We start from the raw sequence: 11,285 nt of genomic DNA, 5'->3' as shown, positions 1-11,285 counted from the left end.
ACTCATTTACGGACGTCTCTAGTTCTCAGGGATGAGCATCTCCGTACGGCGTACACCACGCGCTCCCATCTAATAACATTCCAAGGCATCGCCCGGGGCTGCCCAGACCGTGCCGAGTCTCGAGCCGCTGTTTCACTCTATCTCTCTCGTCTCGCGTGTCCCTCTGCGACACGACTTGTCAGGTAAACTGCTGTTTGTTGGCTTATGTGTTGCAACAGGCAGGTAACATCTCCATATTTATTTATTTTTTTATTGGGGTGGAGACTTTGCCATGAACCCTACGTGTTGAATTGTCCCCAAACAGTCTGGACACCGTGACTGGGCAGATATAGTTCACCATCAAATGACTATTTCCGCAAAAACTACAATGTAGCTCTTCACATCCCGATGAAAGATTCAATGCGCCTCCCTGAATTGGCTCCTAAATTGAATTCTTACTACACAATATCTGCATAACCCAGCTTCCTTGCCATAGACTCTGATTTTCTGGTAACAGAAAATCTGCAGGAATGTAATTTTTTGTTTTAATAACAGCATCTGTATCCCGTAAAAGCACGGACTGCTCCCAGTCTCGGTCATCGCGACCATCCCAGTTTGACCTGCTTAACCCTACATTCTTGGCTTTATCTCCTGTTTTTGCCACCGTTCTTCCTACCTAAAGGTAACAGTTTCTCGGATGAAGTCTCCTATTTCTCTCGTCATTTTATATTTCACTTCTGTCATCTTCACAGACGATTTTCCTCATCTAATGCAGTGCTTGTGTGGATCTCTGGTTTGGAATCTTGCTCGAACAGTATAATCATACAAAATGGACTGTTATACATTGTAGACATGATGACTCTTTAGTGTAATGTCATTTTGCTAAAAATAGCAGTATCCACAGAAGATTTGAGTCAAGCCTGGTAATTACCTTACTTGGCTCATGTTTTCTCTGTTCCTTTTTCCAACAATTGATGACTTCCCGAGCATTCCACTACACTTTCTGTTGTCATTCAGCGCCGCTTGACTTTTTTTGAGTCCTATGGAAAGACACTATGTGTCAGTAGGTGAGTGATTCAGTAGGCGAGTGATTCAGTTGGCGAGTGATTCAGTAGGCGAGATTTCAAGTCTCACAGTTTAATTAACAAGGTGTCATAATGCACTTGGCAGCGTTTCTTTCCGTTAGGGATAAAAAAAAACATAGATGAGCTCCCCACTTCATTAAAAGGGGATAAATCACAAATCACAGCCTTATTACAAACACAATTGCTTTTTTTTATCCTCATATACCTACAGACAACCCCGTTTCTGACCAATAATTTGATAATCAGATTTTAGTTCAAGTAAGATGGGAATATCAATACGGTAATACGAGAAAAATAATAATAAGAAATAAAATACCCGGGTGGGATTCAGCCTTTTAAACCAATAGAAGATTGAAACTGTTCCCAGAATCTGCCAGCTGAGCATGTCGACATCAAGATGGTCATAGATTATACTGCAGGCAGACGAGTCTGCCTAACAATTAAAGTGAGATCACACAGAAAGACAGACTGATAGTGTGTAATCCTGTGTCAATGATCCCATTAGCGCCGTAATGAAAACAACTGAAGAATCTGAAATGGAAATCTAGGTGTCACATGTCTACAAAAAAGTAAAAAGAGATGGCTGATATGTCCTTGAATAACCACACAGCCCTCATTATTCTTCAGTTTTGTATAAGGCAACGATATTTCCTACTGAGGCACTATAACGTCAGTCGTAAATATATGTGATATAATGAAGAGTGTTATATTATTACTCTGGTATAATATTTTTGCATGACGGAACAATCCCTTCTGGTTCAGTTTGATGCCAGAATTGTTAGTTGGAACATCTACAATCATGCACTACAGGTAAAGTAGAGATGTGAATTAGCCTTCCTGCATCTTTTAAAGAGGACATGCACACTCGTACATGTTGGTGGGAGTTGAACCTCCAAGCTCTTGAGGTCTGAGGCCACAGTGCTACTCTGAGTCACCCTCACACTAATGTGCCGGATAAAGAGCCCCCTCTGTCTTGTATTTGAATACACATCCATCTATGCATCCATCTATAACTGTTTATACGATGGCTTTGGTAAATACTATTTCCTTCTTGCTGCAGAGATGTCACATGGGTGTTAATTATTTTCATGTAACTGCACAGGAAGTACCGGTAGCCTAATAACAGTTTGGTAACACTTCACTTAAAGCAGGCATCACATTCATAATGCATTCATAATGCATTCATAAAGCATTATGAACATGGCTATAAATATTTAGCAAAAGGCTTTTTACTGATAAACTATGCTGATGAGAATGACTGCTTATTCTTCATGCCTTTCAAGACACAAGTGGCCGTCTGTTGAAGGTTTCTGTAGTAACTTAATGGACTCCCCGCTTCCAGTGAGAAGCCTGCCCAGACCCTCCATTCTTATAGGGACTATATGTTTAAGAGCACAGTATTTTTTGCTAATTAGCCATGGTATATGTGGGATATACCACTTCCACTTCACGTTTGGCTGCATTACACCCAGTTGTTGATTATTTTCATATAACCAAACCCACAAGTGGTTTATCCCATATGTGTCCAGGGCAGGGTGGCTGTGTGGTCCGTCATAATCCAGCTTACTTGCCATTGGCTGCCAGGCGTCAGGAGTCAAACACGCGGTGTCTTCATGAAAAAGGTAGTGATGTCGCTTGGTTGATGCAGGCAGAAATAGGACTCGCACTGGGATTTTAATATTCAAAGTCATTAGCGAGAGTCATGTCCGGCTTTGCCTCAGTTCATCACGTCTCCTTCATGGTGGATACCTCAGGAAACAGGAGGTTGTCGCGCTTCACGAATGACTATGTGTCTTTTAGGGATGATGCTGCTCCTCAAATGTTTTAGTGGAGCTGCCTTTAAGCCCCCCCCCCCCCCCCCCAGAGGACTCTTTGTGTCCCAGGTCACATGATGCAGCCAGCTGGCTGGTTCACCTTCATAGTCTGCCTGAGAGATATCTTAAATCTTCCAACAATGCCTGGGGGGGCAGGGGGGGATTGTGGGATCGAGTGTCCTGTGACTTTCTGCACAATCTAAACTTTATTATCATCAACTATAATGCAGAAACTCCAGTTAGCATTTATTCCAGTGACTGAACAAAGTAGCTTGACACTGGAAATGCAGTGGATGTAAGGCACATCTTTTTCCCCCAGAAATAATGTGAATCGTTTCAGAGCCGAACAGGACAGACAAATACAACTGAGGTTCAGGGCTATATTCCATATTTTATCCAGCTGGGCACTTTCTGCCTTTTTCTGAAGTAGTTTTGCTCCATAATGGAGCTGATTTTCCCAGGTTGTTATTTAAGAAATGCTGGCAAACAAACGGACAGGGAAGTAGCTGCGATTCAGCAGCTGGAGATATAGGGTGAAATGTTGTTTACACTTTCATCCTGCAGTATATATGTGTGCATTAAAGCTGGTATTTTCCAAAATGCTGCAAGTTGTTCAATGTGAGGTCAGTGGTTGACCCTTTGGACAGATCTGTACGCCTAGGCAAAGCTTTCTGGCCAATCAGAAATCTTTCGCACTGCAGTCTGCACTCGTCTTGGAGGTGCTAAGATGGTTAGCAGGAGTAAGGCTAGTCTGCCTTTTGAAATGCTATCAAGCCATTACCATGGCTATTGTGTCCAGCTTCCTTTCAGAGACCATACTGCTTATCAAAAGGGTCGCTATAGTCCAAGAGACATCCGGACTGTTGAATTTCCCCGGCAGCCTTGGGTTCTTATTTTCCTTGCGTCCTTAGACAGAACCCGCCAGCGAGCTGGAGGGCCACTCTCTGTGGCAGAAGCGATTCACGGACAAGCGGCCCGAAATAAAGACCGATGCCTTCAAGGTGACCCATTTGTCAAAGGCCCCAAGGACGACTTCTGTGCTGGAGTGGGAGTACTGGTGAGCCTTCTGTGCTATATCTCTCCACAATGATCGCCTTAGTTCACCTCGGGCTGCACAAACAAATTTTTACAGTGAGACACGTAAAAGGCACCATGTGACGTGGCTTGGATTTCGATGAAAACTTTTCTTGAATTTGGAAGCACTTGTCAGCCAATACTGATGTGGGACCGAATTTGGGGTGGTGCTGTTCATTAAACTTCCATTGTTATGGAGTTATTATCAATGATGATTCTAGGGGCACTGAGGGCCTTGGGCAAAACACTCCATTGGGCCCTCCAGCGCCCCCAGCTGGACAAGGTAAAATTTATTACCTTTGTTGTAGCGAGGAGTCTAAATTAATAATATCAACAAAGAGAATTTAATAAACGCATTTCCTTTATTTTCTCTTCACTGTGAAAAACTGAACACACAAATAAAGCAGATTTATCATTGCAATGTGATATGTAATCGGCCCAGTTCCGAGACCCCTCCCAGCTCGGGGGCCCCAGACAGTTGCCTGCCTTGCTTGTGCTGTCCGTATGCCTCTGGTCATCATTTATAAATGATCATTCGTAAAGTATAACGGGTTCCCGTTTTATTGCAAAATATGCAATTTTAAAATAATGCCATTTATCCTCATGCATATTTTTCAGCACCACTATACAATAAAATTATCTATATAAAGGCTTTATGAATGGTTTATAATCAGGTTATTAATTTGGGTGGAACACTTTCTAAATCATATAGAATTCCAGATAAGTTATAACAGTTTTCTTTTTATCAATGAGTTACTACCATTTATACGTGGCAAATGGGAGCCTCATTGAAAAGCAGGAGCTATTTTTCTTTAAATCGCATGGCACAGAGTCAGAATAACAGTGTTCACATAGTTGTGCAATTTTTATAATTGATCAAAATGCGTGAAATTTGTGAGACAAGCATTTCCAGAATGCAACTTTTGTGCAAATTTAGAACCAGCCTTATTAAGCTAAAATTTGCATAAATGTGATGGACACAATGCAATGTTTTAGCCTTACATCTGGTCCTTTATGGTGGTAAATGGACTGCATTTATATAGCGCTTTTCTATTCCTACGAGTACTCAAAGCGCTTTTACATTTCATGCCTCACATTCACTCATCCACACACCGGTGGCGGAGGCAGCCATGCGAGGCGCCAACCTGCTCACCGGGAGCAATTCGGGGTTCAGTGTCTTGCTCAAGGACGCTTTGATGGGGTCAGGAGGAACCAGGGCTCGAACCTGCAACCTTCCAGTTGCTGAACAATAGCACTACCTCCTGCGCAACCATCTTTGGTACCATAAAGTCTATGTTCCTGTGTATGGGAAACAATGCAATGGAGGCAAACAGAAATGCCGCGTTTGTTCTGCATGTACGGGAAGCTCAATTAGGCACTAAAGCTAATTTGGCCTTTTCGCTGACGGCAGATCGCTGCCAAGTTCCGCCCGCCGTCCTGGTAACTGCCACACTTTGACATTTCTAACAATGCGCCAACACCCCTCTACTCGTCTGACCTTTCGCTGAAGTCGACTGCTTCTCTTGCACCGAGACCTCCGAGCGGCGCCTCTCCCCCTGGCCGACGCGCTCCTGCGCTGCGCTCAGTGCCAGGTTTAAGACTCATGTTTAATTGAGCAAGACCGGAATTAAGAGCCGGGACATATTAATGAACCCCGGCACCATTAAAGTCGGCGGCGGTAATTGAAAAGTCCACCCCATGTTCCCGCATCAGCAGATGGCCGGTTCGGTTTTTTTCTTTTTTTTTGCCTTCAGCATGTTCCCTGCACCTAGACAAATCCTGCTCTAACATTCATGAAGCCTTTCGCATAATGAACCCTCCTGAGCCGTGGATCCTGGCAGGAACGGGCGCCACTATGTGATGTTGTACTTTAGCCTAGCCGCCCAAACAAGCTACGATGAACTCTAATGGCAGGCGAACTACCACTTTACACGCTCGGCAGGCCTCGCGTACATCTGCATGTTTGCCTGCGTCCGTCGTTGCGCTTCAGGATGCTTTACGCTGCCGTGGCCCCCGGAGGAGGAACAGCCCCCTTTCTGAGAGCTACTGAGCCTGTCCCCGGCAGGATTCACTTCAGCCGCTCTCCTTGGCTTGCCCTACACATCTCCGAACATAATTCGTTCTATCGGAGAAGGCTGGTGCTGAGTGGGATGGCAGCGTCTCCTGTGACGGTTCCTCTTAGGGGGATTGAGCGGGAGGGGGCAGGGTTAAGTCACAGGGGGGTTCAGCCGGCATGGGCTGATGAGAAATAATTGGGGCTTCTTCACTGCTGAGACTAACGTGTACTGGGAATTAACCCCGATCCTTTCAGAGTATTTGTAGTGCACAGATAACCAGCTGCTCCGGAATGCTCCAACAATGTGACAGCTCTGGGTGTGTATATGAGATTTATAACGACTCTGTAAAGATGATTTCATACGTTATTTTAGCTATAAAAGTCAGACGCAACGTTAGGGAATATCGCGGCGTCAGGTGTTTTAGCTTCAAATTAAGTTTCTCTCCAAGAATGAAGAACATCTATGGGTGTTATGGTAACCACAAAGTGCAGGGATGTTCCTCAGGCTCTGTTAATTGTTCTGGTTTAACTGTTCTCCTGTCTGTGGCCCCCACCAGCATGAAAGAGGAGGATCTGTTAAGGTCACGGTATGTAAACATCGGTTGACGGCAGACGATTCTTTTGTGATCCGTGTTGTGCATGATGGCATTTAATTATCTCGTCTGCTACTTTACCCAAAATAAAATTTGCTTTATCTAACCAATTCACATTGTTGTTCAGGAACATTTTGTGCTAGAAATCTAGTCAGACAAGGCTAATTTGCTGTTACCTCAATAGCTACTGAATGACTATGAATCAATGCGCATATTTTACGTCTATTTAACTAGTCAATTAGCTGTCTAGCTAAACAGACAAGAATCGGCAAATTATACATTTAATTTACCCAACAGACAACACTGCCAAGCAGATGTCAGTCATGTAATTGAAAATTTTCTAAGAGCCTTGAATTGGGATATTATGCCAGTCAAGCTTCTTGTAACAAATGCATGGAATTTTATCTTTTTGATGTAAAGAAAACGATATGAACACCATCGATGCAGGTTTGAATGCAGATATTGAAAGCAGTAATTTGCATATCCCTTTTCAAAAGAATCAAGACATGTATTGAATTAAGGATCAAACAACACAGTTCTGATGCATCCAGGTTGCAGCTTGCCTGTAATTGGCTCAAACTATTAATTAACTATGGCTGAGAAATGCTTGCATTCTGAAGGCAGGACCCTGTAAACCTCGGGTTTGGGAGTTCAAACCCTTTACCCGTTCAACATGTGTGGAGTTTGCTTGTTGTGTGTGTTGTAGTAAAAGGTGACATGACAAAAAGGAAACCGAAATCTGTCAAATCGCAGAAGGAAAATTGCAGCTGTACCCTTGGGTAATGGACTTGACGGAATTTCTTCAGCCTATATACTGGCATATAAAAGTATAAAATTGTAAGCTACATAAGTCTTGTGTGCTTTTGGATGAAAGCTTTGGAGAGCATCTAAAATTATTGGGTCATTTTTCTGTATGTTGAAAAAAAGAATTCTTCCTTATGATGTTGGTTCTCCATAGAAAGTCCATGTCCGGCGGTACTCACGGTTGCACTCTTGACCTGTGGAGAAGGACCCGTGTATCCGATAGGGGCTGCACAGTCTCGGCTGTATCCTGGACAACTACTACAGGCAATTTATAGGACATATGAATGCCTCATGACCATCAAAGATCTTTTATTTCCATAAATATGCCCCAGTCCCCACCATACAATCACTGTATAGCTGAATTTCAGCTTCGGAATTCACCTTCATTCACTTTGTTCTGTCACTGGTGTTTCCAGCCGGCATGGACTGGCCATCAGGAAGTTTGGGAACGGGGAAAGTCTCGAGAGGGCCAGTCTTTCATTTCATAGCCTGTATACCAGCCAGGGCTCCAAATCCTTCAGTAAATCTCAGTGTGTTTCCAGGTCGACGGTCCACCACAAGAGATGATTAATGGTTGATGGCGATTGGGAAAATTTACCAAGGGGAACCCCCCCCCCCTCCCCCCAATTGTATGGCAAATTCCTGGACTGCTTCTTTTTGCCAGTCCATCCCTGGTTTCTGATGTCCTCTTTTGTGGGGGGGGGGGGAATAGCAGTATAAACAAATTAGCCCCTTTAAGATCAAAGGAATCAACATGCATGATCCCAACTGATTCACAGGTTTTCACTGTAATTATAACACCCATCTGCCTCTTACCCCTTACGCCCGACGCTGATTGGAAAGGAGACCCTGTTCTGCCTCCTCTGACTGAGGGCCACGCAGACCTGAGACCAAGTGTGCATTGAAGAGCTCTGTTCCGCTCATTCTTCATGACGACATGGAATGATTATCAGAGGAAGAGAGAGCTATAGAAATGAAAACAGACGACGGCGTTCCATGTCAGCTCAAAGGATAAAAAGCCCCGGATGTTAACTATGCTTTATTTTTTATATTCACATATTTTCCTTGAGATCTACCACGCCATAATGTGGATCTCACAGTTTAATATTCACCTGCTAGTGTAACATGCTGCCCAGTGTGGGCTAAAAAAAATCCGTTGTGTAATAAACTCTATATCTATGCACTATAACTTTTGTTTGCTGAGTCTTTTATTTATATAATGCAGAGGTTTTTTTTTTCCATATTTCCAGGCTTCTAAACCAGCAGGATTTAAAATTTCTACGGAGCCATCATTCTTTGGCTTTATTAGCCTATCTGATGACAGGAGAGACTTTTATTATCCTGGAGAAAACTGTTTAGAATATGAAGACTGTGAATGACATAGCTCTTTGCAGACATGACTTTGGTCTCTTGGGAAAGAGACTCAGTCACATGACTGCTAAGGATAGCGGGTGGAACAGAGGTCTGTCAGCACTTGAACTTTGACGGCATTCTGTTGCATTGCTACTGTTGTTGTATGATGCATTAAATAAATCGGCTTTATTCACACCGGGAAAGAGAAAAGACTTTCACTTGAAGCCTGGTCTTAATTCACAAGTTAGTTTTGGTGAACTTCAGTCAAGCTCAGATTTACATTCAGCTGCTCTATCAGTCCATATCACAAACGAGGAAAAACCACGAAGCCGTTAATATTCAACTATGGTTGCATGAGCAGCTGTGAAGGTGCATTTGACTTCATGAGGCTCTGATTTTTTATATTATTTATATTATTATTCTATAAAACACATATTTTAAATCTCTGTATCCAGTGCATTTCAAGTCCAGAACCTATAACTCCAGACCAAGATTTTGTTTCAACCAACCAGTTCAGTACTCTGTGACTCTTGCTCAACTGGTTGGTAGAAACAAAATCTTAGTCTGGAGTTGTAGCTTCTGGACCTGAATTGTCTAATACTGTCTTCATCTTACGATGGACTAACAACAGCCCAGGGTACCCCAGCGTTGTCTTCTTGGTTCCTGAGTTAAGCTCTGGGCCCAGTGCAACCCTGTACAGGACTTTATGGATGCATGGATGGATAATTTCAATCCTTTTTTTTTCCATTCATCCCTCCATGAAGCTATTTTGCTATTTTCAGTTTTTTTTTATACTCAATCACACTATACAATAACCAGAGTTGCCCAAACATACCATATTTGGCATGAAAATACAAACGTGAAACACATTAAACATCAGAAAAGCTGCAGGACTTTCGTGGAGATGTCTGGTCCCATCAGCTCGCGCGGAGGTGACAGTCATGGTTCCAGCACCTTCTTCTTCTGCATCCTTCCGCAGCTGGCGGCTGGAATCACACTTTCTCCCTGACACCTTAATTATAAAACTACCAGCCATCACTTCTGGCAGCCGTCCTGCTCCGCTCACTCCTACCAGGATTCGCGGCTATTTGCGGCTGTCTTCAGCCATTGGCTGTCTTTATTTGTTTTACAGTCATGCTGCTTTGTACCCAAAAGGTTTTATTATAGATTTTTACTTATTCTTGGCCAAAGTCTGTCAAGACCAAAATAGCAGCTGAGAGACTTGTAAATTATCTAGGCTGCAAGAAATCATATTACAGTCATGTATACAGACGATGGGCCAGCAATGCTATGGAATCTTGAATCTTGGAATTTTGTTTTCAATCAGAAGCATCATCTAGTCTAAAAAAAAACATTTGATTGGTTTACATTGATTCCCCAAATTATTTAAATGCCAATGACTCATCTAATCTTTTCTCCATTTAGCAAATCTCCATGTCGCAGCGAACGATAGAGGAGACAAGTTGCATTTACGATGCTGTTTCTTGCCTTTCGTCTTCAAAGGTTTATCCTATCAAAGATGCGGTTCCAATTTTGTCCCCTATCTATCTCATTACTGCTGCGTTTGTCTAATCCCTTTCGATGCACCACGAACCCAGATGGGATATTACCCGGCTCGCTGAAAACAAGGTTCCTGTCCTGCTGGGCAGCGATCTTGCCGCTCGGATTCGGATTCAGATTCGGGAAAGACCGTCGATTTCATCTTCAAGCTGCCGGTTATTTCATGAGACGTCATAATTCCCACCGTTCCTCGTACTGTCATACATCATTGCAATTTATCTTCATGGTTCAGCTCCCAAATTGTATAAAGACATGGCAAAAACATAGAACTTGTTCGTTTGGTTGATTTGAAGTAGATGGCAACGAAAAATTGAAAAAGTCACACCTGGCTTTCAATCTCAAACACGATGAGTATGTACTCTTTTGCCTTAATTTTTACAAATAATGAGAGTGACCGATTCCAGTACATCCAGTACAGCAAACAACTGTGATATGATGTATTCACTCCATTATGACTGTTCATACATGCCAAGTAATTAGTTTGATAACCAGAGGTGCAAAAATTCCATTTATTACTTTATTATTTATTCAACATTTTTTGAAAGATAGACTGAGAAAGACAAACGTAACACATTTCAGATCCAAGCTATGTCTCTTATTGCCCTGGAATGGGGGTCCCCTCCTCCTTCCACTTACAGCAATCTCATGGGCAGAACATCTGAAAAGGGGCTTGGTGTAGCAAGGACGGGAAAAAATGGGGAGATCAGCAAATGGTACATGCAGACGCGAAACTCTCTGACGCACGTGAGTATGACGCACTTACATACGCACAGCTGCGTCTCCGGAATGGACACACAGACCCAGAAGACCTCGATTTCATGTGAATTTGGCCACTCTAATAAAACAGTTCGAACTGTCCTTTCACCATGGCAACGTCACCAAAGAATTTCGCAGAAAAGACGTGAACTTTGACCTCTAGGCAAAAGTGGCACACATCGTTCAAGAGATATCATAACATGTTCTGAGC

The sequence above is a fragment of the Brienomyrus brachyistius genome, chromosome 22 (assembly GCF_023856365.1).
Source record: "Brienomyrus brachyistius isolate T26 chromosome 22, BBRACH_0.4, whole genome shotgun sequence".
Classification (NCBI taxonomy): Eukaryota; Metazoa; Chordata; class Actinopteri; order Osteoglossiformes; family Mormyridae; genus Brienomyrus; species Brienomyrus brachyistius.
The sequence above is the reverse complement of the archived record's forward strand: the minus strand, read 5'-3'. Positions refer to the sequence as shown.